This window comes from Quercus suber, unplaced genomic scaffold, assembly GCF_002906115.3.
Source record: "Quercus suber isolate HL8 unplaced genomic scaffold, Cork oak 2.0 scaffold_635, whole genome shotgun sequence".
In the NCBI taxonomy this organism is placed as follows: domain Eukaryota; kingdom Viridiplantae; phylum Streptophyta; class Magnoliopsida; order Fagales; family Fagaceae; genus Quercus; species Quercus suber.
Window position 1 is genome coordinate 394,396 of NW_027070077.1, and position 10,002 is coordinate 404,397.

The following is a 10,002-nucleotide window of genomic DNA, read 5'->3' on the forward strand; positions in this document are numbered from 1 at the left end:
TTTTATGATAAACTTTTATATTTATTACAATATATATATACACACACACACACACATACATACATACATACATATACATATATATATATATATATATATTTATTTATTTATAAATATAAAAAATAGCGGTAAACCCGAAACGGTACACCGGTATTGGCCGGTATCTGAAATATATCGTACTGCTGGCCAAACCGGTACAGCCTCCGGTACAGTATTGACTCCCTTGGTTGGAACCCACTAGAAACTATTTTTAGAAACATTTTATTAGGGTAATGATAAAATAATAAATACAGATGAAGCTTTTTATCTATACTATTATTTAAGAGGCTTCCCCTGTTTCGATTCTTCATTTTTTAGTTTAAAAATGCCCCTATACTCTTATGTTTAAGTAGAGACAAAACTAAAGGACAATTCGGAAAAAATGCAACTCTAACTCTCACTAAAATATTGCCTAAAAAATAGGACTACTCTCCTTTTATTTTTCAAATTGATTTATTCACTTTTTTTTTTTTGGAGAAAGTTTTGATTTATTCACTTATAAATTAGATTTTTAAAATAAAAATTATATATATATATATATATAAAATAAAAAAAAACACAAATTTTATTTTACCAAATAGGACCGCTAAAAAAAAAGGCCTTATCACATGCGCGAAGTGTGTGTATGAGGCTAGTATTTCTTATAAAAGTAGAGTTAAAACTTTTTTATTGTGATTTATTAACAATTGTCCTAAGTGCATCTGTTACCATGACCTTAATAAAATTTGAGAAAAGTTAATTGATGCGCATTGGTTTAAGGAATATATTTAGAAATCATTTAGAAAAAATTTTACGAAAAAAATTAAATTACTTTTTTTAACAACTTTTTATCTATATTTCTATATCTATATATCTATTTATCTATCTATCCACTACTATTTAAGAGACTTCCAAACCACTTAAGCTATGGATTTTAAATCTTGAATATTTCAAAATGGGACAAAATTTAACTATAAAATTAGTTGTAGCCTAAGACTATAAAATTAGTTGTAGCCTAAGGCTACAACAATACTTAATAAAATAAAAATTATTATATATTTTGAAAATCTAATTGTTAAATTGTATATTCTTTACTCTCTTAATATACATGTCAAATTTTGTGTAAATCGGATATTATTTAAGACAAAATTTAAGTACAAAACTGATTGTAACCTCAAACTACAACCTTATTCAATAAAATTAACATGATTACATATTTTGAAAATTTAACCATTGAATTGCATGTTCTTTGCGCTTTTAATACACAAGTCAAATTTTGTGTTTATAGGATATTATTTACTATATGATCTATAAACTTATATTTTATGCATAATTTTAATTACAAAAACTTACAATTTAAACTATTTAATGATGACATAGCTATTGATATTTAATTTTCTAAAAATTTTGCAAGCATGGAGGATATAAGAAGAAGATGTAATTTAACGGTGGATTTGTCAAAATTCACCTCCAATAAAAAGATATTGAGTAAGATTATAACTTAAGGCAACAAACAATTTTGTAGCTAAATTTTCCTTTATTATTTACTTTATAATTTATAAACTTATATTTTATGCATAATTTTAAACTACCAAAAGACATCATTAAAGATTCATAGGAACTGTAAGGACTCAATTTGAAAAAGCCCTCGTAAATCAAAAGGAAATTCATCCCATAAGCCCCAACAATATATTTTTAGAGAATGGGTTTAAGAACTAGACCCTAACAAACAGACAACACCCAAAACAGGACTCGCATCTGTTTAAGGCCGGCACGCCAAAGTTACTCCTTAAGGTTTCTCCTCGGCACCGATCTGAGGATCCTCTCCCCTACTTAACTGTTATGTTGGTTTCTCTTATATAGTCCTCTTCTTACCATCTCTTTCTTCTACCTGTTGATCATCCACACGCTTCCCTTCTGACCGTCCGTCCTATCAGTTGCATTATCAGTAATCATGTGATTTGTAGTGGCCAAGGTTGCCCTGTCTAGGAGTCACATCTACATTAATGCGGACAGAGGGTTAGGTGAACGCATTTATTGCGGAGGTGACAACTTGTCTTGGGCTTGTTCCCCCACTTAGTGTTGGCCTCGGTCCGTCGAGGACAGGGTCATCCTCGGCGGGGGTCCTTACAGCTCAGGCCTTTATACAGTATCCTCGGTCAATTCTCCATCCTCGGCATGGGCCTTGGGCCGGATGTAAAATGGGCCAAGGCTATTAGACTTTCAAGCCCCACAATAGCACCTCAAAATCCTGCTATCCGAATCCTCGGACGGGGAGGAGGGTTTTGATATCCCTGGGCCTTTTTCATGATTCGCCTAACATCGGTCAACGGTAGCGTTGGAGTCTTTTCGCCTGCCCAATGGACGTTTCTGGCGCCTCGATATTTGGCGCGCGCTTGCATTAAATTTTTTGTGGTTGCATGTTCCCCACGTCCAACGGTGTGATAGCAATTAATCGGTGGGGATTTCCTGTCTTTATAGGCTGGAAGTTCCGCCTGGTTAATTTTAATTGGGAATATAAATACTTATTTGAACTGCTTGGTCTCCTTATTTGTACTTTCAAGAACTTCGGCGCGCACACTCTGAATCTGGTCCAATCTCGACACTGACCATTGCCCCTTTCCAGCATAAAAAGTCCGTCCGAGAAGAGTCTCCCCATTTCTGTAAGTCTCATTCTTTCTGTAGCACAAACTTCTCTCTAATTCCTTTTTCTCTTTTGTTCTCTCTCTCGGGTCTTTGAGTCGTTACTAGGGATGGGTAAATTTAAGAAGTTAGTTGAGTCTGAAGAAATGATAGAGAAATTCATTGCTGATTATGGGATATCCCGTAATGTCGGCTTGAGGTATTGCGAGGAAGGAGAGTGGTACACTAAAAGGAACGAGAGCGAAGTTGTGATTCCCATAGTAGCCTTCATAGAGGGAGGCATGAGAATCCCTATGGGACCAATGATGAAAGGTTAACTTAAGCATTTTCGGCTAGCTCCTACCTAGTGCGCCATTAATATGTTTAGGATACTAGGGTGCGTAGACGTCTTGAATGAGAAGATGGGGTTGAGGTTAACCCACCATGATGTGAACTGGTGTTACAATCTTCAGCACCTGAAGGGTAAGTCATACTATATGAAGACAAGGGATGATAGGGTTCGGTTATCCAGTGCCTCCCCGATTCTAGTAAGGGGTTGACTTAAGATTTTCTCATTGTGTCAGGGGAATGGCACGACGGTTTGCACTGCTCTACAGTAGAGGGAGACCCAGGTAGGATACTTGAAGTAGGAGATGGTCTAACTTCTTTTCTTTTTTCTTTGTTCTATATCTTCTTTGTTTGATTGATCATAGGAGTTTTGTTCCTTTTTTTGTAGATCTGCACGTCTTCGCGCATCATTTTCACTTGGTCAACAAGCAGGACCTGGAAGCCGTTCTTAAGGCGGAGCTCTTTTTGAACGAGACCGATAATCAGGTTAGAGCTGCCCATAAAATTCTCGAATGTAATTCGGCCCAGAAGTCGTTTTCGGTTCCAAAGCACGTTATCAGGGCTCGTGATCCTCGGCTTAGGCAAATCACCGTGGTAGAGGATGGGTTTCATTTTCCGAAGGAACTTCTATTCCGGAGGGCACCCCGTTGGTAGGTTCTTCCTCATCCCATCAAGCAGCATAGGCCGAAGAAGGGAGCTCAAAGAAGGGGGGAGAAGTGGTTAAACTAAGCTCATCTGAAGACGAATTTGGTGTATTTGACCGAGCCGATCAGTCTGAGGATCCCTCTGGTGATTTGGGAGACCCCCACTTGTCCGAAGCTGATTTTCAGCCCCCAAGGGTTGGTATTCATACAAAGATGGGTTCCAAGAGATAGCCCCAAACCAGTCTTCTTGACTTGTTTAAGGGCAAGTCTGGGAAAGGTGTGCCGAGGGAGTCACAGCCCAAACCCCCTCTACCTCTGCTCAAGCCTTCGCCTGTGCAGACCAGGTCGTCCTCCATCCCTCCAATCTCGGACTCTCGGCCTGAATCATTCAATCCAAAAAGAAAGAGGCCCTCCAAGGGCAAAGACCCAACGAATAGGGGCAGATCCCATTCTTCTCCCGAGGAAGGTGAAGCCCACCGACCTTCTAAACAATTGAGGCCTGGTGGTTAGCATAAAGGACAAGAAATCGTTCAGCAGTCCAAGCCCCAGATCTGGCTGCCTACTGCCATGCTCTATGGGCAACCTTTGATGGATAACGCTACTCTCCTGGATTTTCGAGGAGGCGAGGGGGCTCGGGTAGCCGATGCCCTTGAGAGGTCCCTTCTCCTTCCCGTCGACATGGCTGAGCTTGGGAGCATGAGGGGGAAAGAGGTTGCCTACGACCTTAAGAGATATCTGGGCATGGTAGGACTTTTGGTACTTGTCTATTTTGTTTGAATTTTATTGCCTAGCACCTCCCTTCCCCTTAATGGCGTACTTGTTTTGGTTGGCAGGCTATCCAGGCTATTTTCAGGTTGGATGAGGAGGCTGACGTCTAGAGTAACGGGGAAGGAGCGTGACAAGTTCCTAAAGGCTGTGAGTACCCTTAAGAGATTTGAAGCAGATCTCAAGAAGGCAATTAATAGTTTGGAGGAGATGACAAGGGTTAAAGATAGTGCGGCTTCTAACCTAGCCGCTGCTACGAAACAAGCCGAGGATCAGATGAAGTGTTTGCAGGACGTCGAGGGCCAATTATGGGTTGCTCAAGAGGACATCGCCGACCTAAAGCAAAAGTTGGCCGAGGCGATTGAGGCGAAAGGTATTGCCGAGTACGCTAGGGACGAGGCCGTGAGGGCCAAAAAAGAGGCCGTGTTTACGAGAATAGACGCTGAGCGTTCCGTAGAACAAGCGGAGGAAGAGGTCTTTATTGAGGGGGTGGCTAAAACTGAAGCTACTCTTAAAGCTCAAATTCTTGAAGTGTGCAGGCGTTTCTGTTCCCAGACCTGGAATGAAGCTCTCAACCAAGTAAAGGTTGATGCCTCGTCTGATCTCAAGAAAGCGGAGAGAGTGTATTACCCCCTGCAATTCGTGAGGTCACCCCCGTTACTTCTGAGGCGGAGTCCGCTTTGCCTGCGGCAGTTGAAAGTCAGACTAAAACTGCCGAGGACACACCTTCAGCTGACAAACCTGTCGAAGGAGCTGAGCTTCATGGAGCTTTGGATGGGGCGGGAATTGACGGTCAAGAAGTACCCCAGGGTGTGGTGAAGCCTCCTGTTAATCCCCAAGCCACACTTGTTGTCCCTCAGATCCCTCCTGCTGGGGAAGGATCCTCTGAAGTAGCCCCTTGGAGGCAGGGTCTCGAGGTGTGAGTCAAAGTCATCCAACAGGCTCCTCAAGACAAGCTGTCTGCCGATTTGGGGGAGTAAGCCATCTCGTTGGACTACTCTGTTCTGATGGCGTGGACACTCTTATTTATTTTTCTTTTTCATTTCATTTCACTTTTTGCCTTGGCGATATTGTAACAGAATTACATACTTTCTATTTGAAATACATATTTAGTAGTTCACTTTTAGTTCTTTGATTGATACTCCCTTTTACTTGTTATACTTTAATGTTTCGCTTAATACCTTGGTTCTGTTCTGGACTTAGTCTCGTGAAGCAATTAGCTCTCCCTCAAGTTTGAATCTGAGGACCATACCATAACTCGGTTTTATCTGATGCTTTTGTTCTTCTGCAAGTAGCTAGCTTTCCCCTAGGTTTGAGTCCTTGGACCATGCAAGACCTTGGTTCTGCCTAACACTTAGAATCCTTTTGAAGTAATTAGTTTCCCCATAGGCTTGAGTCCGAGGACCATACAAGGCCTTGGTTCTGTCTAACACTTAGAATCTTTTTGATGTAGTTAGTTTTCCCATAGGTTTGAGTCATTGGACCATGCAATACCTTGGTTCAGTCTAATACCCAGGTATATTTGAGTGGTTAGTTTTCCCATAGGCTTGAGTCCGAGGACTATACAAGGCGTTAGTTCTGTCTAACACTTTTGTTCTTCTGTAAATAGCTAGTTTCCTCATAGGTTTGAGTCCTTGGACCATGCAATACCTTGGTTCAGTCTAGTACCCAAGTATATTTGAGTGGTTAGTTTTCCCAAAGGCTTGAGTCCGAGGATCATGCAAAACCTTGGTTCTGTCTAACACTTCTGTTCTTCTGTAAGTAGTTAGTTTTCCCATAGGTTTGGTTCTGTCTAACACTTCTGTTCTTCTGTAAGTAGCTAGTTTTCCCATAGGTTTGAGTCCTTGGACCATGCAATACCTTGGTTTAGTCTAGTACCCAGGTATATTTGAGTGGTTAGTTTTCCCATAGGCTTGAGTCCGAGGACAATGCAAGGCCTTGGTTCTGTCTAACGCTTCTGTTCTTCTGTAAGTAGTTAGTTTCCCCATAGGTTTGAGTCCGAGGACCATGCAAGGCCTTGGTTTTGTCTAATGCTTTTGTTCTTCTGTAAGTAGCTAGTTTCCCCATAGGTTTGAGTCCTTGGACCATGCAATACCTTGGTTCAGTTTAGTACCCAGGTATATTTGAGTGGTTAGTTTTCCCATAGGCTTGAGTCCGAGGACCATGCAAGGCCTTGGTTCTGTCTAACACTTCTGTATGGGATGAAAGAGTTTGTCCTCAGCGCTTGAAATCTTATTTTTGGCATGATGCCGGCCTCAGCCCTGCTTCACTGTAAGTGGGCCATCCTCGGGCCAGATCCTTGACCTCGTGGTGCCCCGGGCAGCGGTGGTTCGGACTTCTAACTTTACACGTGGTAGTAACCCCACCTTCAGTTCAAACTTCTGCTCTCTTTAATTATGAGGCATCCCTTAATTGCTCGTGCTCCGCGCCTGACGTTTTGATGCGCGAGATGCGCCCTCATTAATATCCTCGTGGATTGATGTAGATCTAGCGGTTTACGGCCTCCTTGGAATTTGATCAGGATTAATGCTGCTAATAACCCTTTTTTCGAATTATGTGTGGATCAATTCCCACCAACCTCCATATTCTATATAAGGCTCTCTGGGGGGAAACGTCCTTCCACGCTCTATGAATCCTCTAACAAAACAGGAAACACGTCCCTCTAGCTCTTCGAGCCCCTTCAACAACCCTGCCAGGATTGTGACAAGAGTTTGAAGAAACGGGGCGGCCTTGGATGGGAGTGAGGGCACACAGGCCAAAGGTCCTCCTTCCTCAGTCGAGAGCCGTTATGGCTGTAGCCCGTGCCAGACTTTCGACACGGCAGAGTTTGGGCGTCATCTTGATGGTGTCGTGTATGGCAGTTAGGAGGGAAGTCCCTGAAGTACATAACGCCCTTCTTTGGGGCGCGCCCATGCCTGCCTTTTAGACTGGCAACAACTCGCGTCTGGCCTATCCATTGGTGGAAATCGCTAGCTGTCACGCCTGCTAAGGCCTTAGTTTTTCCCCACAGACGGCACCAATTGTAAGGACTCAATTTGAAAAAGCCCTCGTAAATCAAAAGGAAATTCATCCCATAAGCCCCAACAATACATTTTTAGAAAGTGGGTTCAAAAACTAGGCCTTAACAAATGGACAACTCCCAAAACAGGACTCGCATTTGTTTAAGGCCGGCACGCCAAAGTTACTCCTTAAGGTTTCTCCTCGGCACCGATTCGAGGATCCTCTCCCCTCTTTAACTGTTCTGTTGGTTCCCCTTATATAGTCCTCTCCTTACCATCTCTTTCTTCCACCTGTTGATCATCCAGGCGCTTCTCTTCTGACCGTCTGTCCGATCAGCTGTATTATCAGTAATCATGTGATTTGTAGTGGCCAAGGTTGCCCTGTCTAGGAGTCACATCTACATTAATGCGGTCAGAGGGTTAGGTGAACGCATTTATTACGGAGGTGACAACCTGTCTTGGGCTTGTTCCCCCACTTGGTGTTGGCCTCGATCCGTCGAGGACAGGGTCATCCTCGGCGGGAGTCCTTACATCTTAGGCCTTTATATAGCATCCTTGGGCGATTCTCCATTCTCGGCATGGGCCTTGGGCAGGATGTAAAATGGGCCGAGGCTATCAGACTTTCAGGCCCCACAGGAACCATTTAAACAATATATTAATGACATAACTATTGATCTTTAATTTTCCAAAAATTTTGCAAGCATGAAGAATATAAGTAGAAGATATAATCCAATGATGAATTTGTCAAAATTCACATTCAATAAAAAGATATTGAGTGTCCATTTGGGAATAGCTTATCTAACTTTTTGTTATTTTTTTTTTGTTGATAGTGTGTTAAAGTACACTTGTACCTTGAAAAAATGAGAAAAAGAGGGAAAAAGTAAGGTTTTAAAAAGCTGTACATAAAAACTAAAAGCTAAAAATTTAAGCTGATGCCAAACGTGCTTTGAGTAAGGTTGTAGCCTAAGGCTACAACCAATTTTGTAACTAAATTTTTTTGTCCCCCAAAATATCCCCTTCTTGCTCACATGTTTTTACTTAAGGGGGACAAATTTGTAAAATAATAGGTCACAATTTAAAACCTCACACTAAATCAACTTTCTTAGCAGTTTACAATATCTTTATTTCTTATATTCTTTGAAATTTAAAAAGATGCGTTCTATTTTCATCTTTATCTCTTATCATTTTTTAAATTTAAACAGACAAACTCTATTTTTTTTTCTCTCTCTTTCTTATTCTATGTTCTCTTTGTGTTTAAACAGAAAAATCTCTAGGCATTTAACAAACTTAAATCACCTGCACGAAAAGAAGATGAATGAATGGAAAGCTATGGTACTAAACCGGAAAAGAAAAGTCTCATTGCATGCACGAAGAACTTGTGATGAGGTTAGTATTTCTAATTAAAATGATATTAAAACTTTTTAAAAATGGTCAATTAACAAATACTCTATGCCCTCGTTTGAGAGGAGAGAAATGAATGAAATGGAAATGAATGAAAAGAATAATTTTAGAATATTTATCCATTTCTCTTGTTTGATAGTTTTAACGGAGGGAATGGAAAGAATATTTCCCTTAATTGGAAGTTTAAGTGGAAGATAATGGAATGGGTAGGCGGGAACATATATTACTCTCTATTCTTTCAAAACTTCAAATTTTCATTCCCCCTCCCCTCCCACCCCACCCCCCCCCATTCTCAAAATTATGATGAATAAGAGGGAATGAAACGAATTTTAATAAAATTTTCATTAAAAATCCTAAAATATCCTTATATATTCAACCCTTTATGTAAAAAAAAAGGGTCTAGTAATAATATTTGTGTGTGGAGCGTATAAACAGCACCCCGGGGCCCAAAGCCTGAGGGCATGGGCTTTGGATGTGAGGTCACTACAACTAATTATTCAGACAGGGTAAGGCAAACCAACATGTGGATTCCTTAACTTATGGACTGAAGCTAGGAAATATGGTTGAGATAGAAAGCAAAAAGAATTGAGCAAGAAAAACTGAAACTTTTTATTAATGTTCCTTTGGTTGGCTGAGGAAGGTTTTACTTAGCTTTCAACAATACAAGCTTGAGTGATTTCTCCTTAATTCTTATTCCCCCTCCCTCCCTCCCCACCCCCCCCACCCCCCTTTAATGGGGTTTCCCCTCCTTTTATAGTAGTTTGGCCTTAATCATGACCTTTCAGCTATAAGGTGGCGGATTTCCCCCAAATACTTGTCCCATCCCTCCTTTAGGAGAAGTTCAAGGTGAGTTATAGGTTATTTAGGCACTATTCAGGTGTCCTTTCCTCCATTAATGCGACTATCCTAGTTGGTGCAACAAATTTAATGCTGAAGTGATGGGTGCGTCCTCAACATGTCTCCCTCTCTCTCTTTCTCCTCTAGTGCCTACCCTTGGATGTCCGCCTCGGCCTAAATCTCCTAGTATAGTGGTAGTTCATCCCCACCCCCCCCTTCAAGGCGTGAGGGACTCTCGCCAAGCCTTCCTCCCTCTGTTAGCCCAATACTCTCTTATCTATCTGTTGGGCCCATATGGTCCTCAAGCGTGGCCTAGTAGTGGTTTTGCCCTCACACCCCCCATCCCCCATAACAGTCCCCTAAAATCC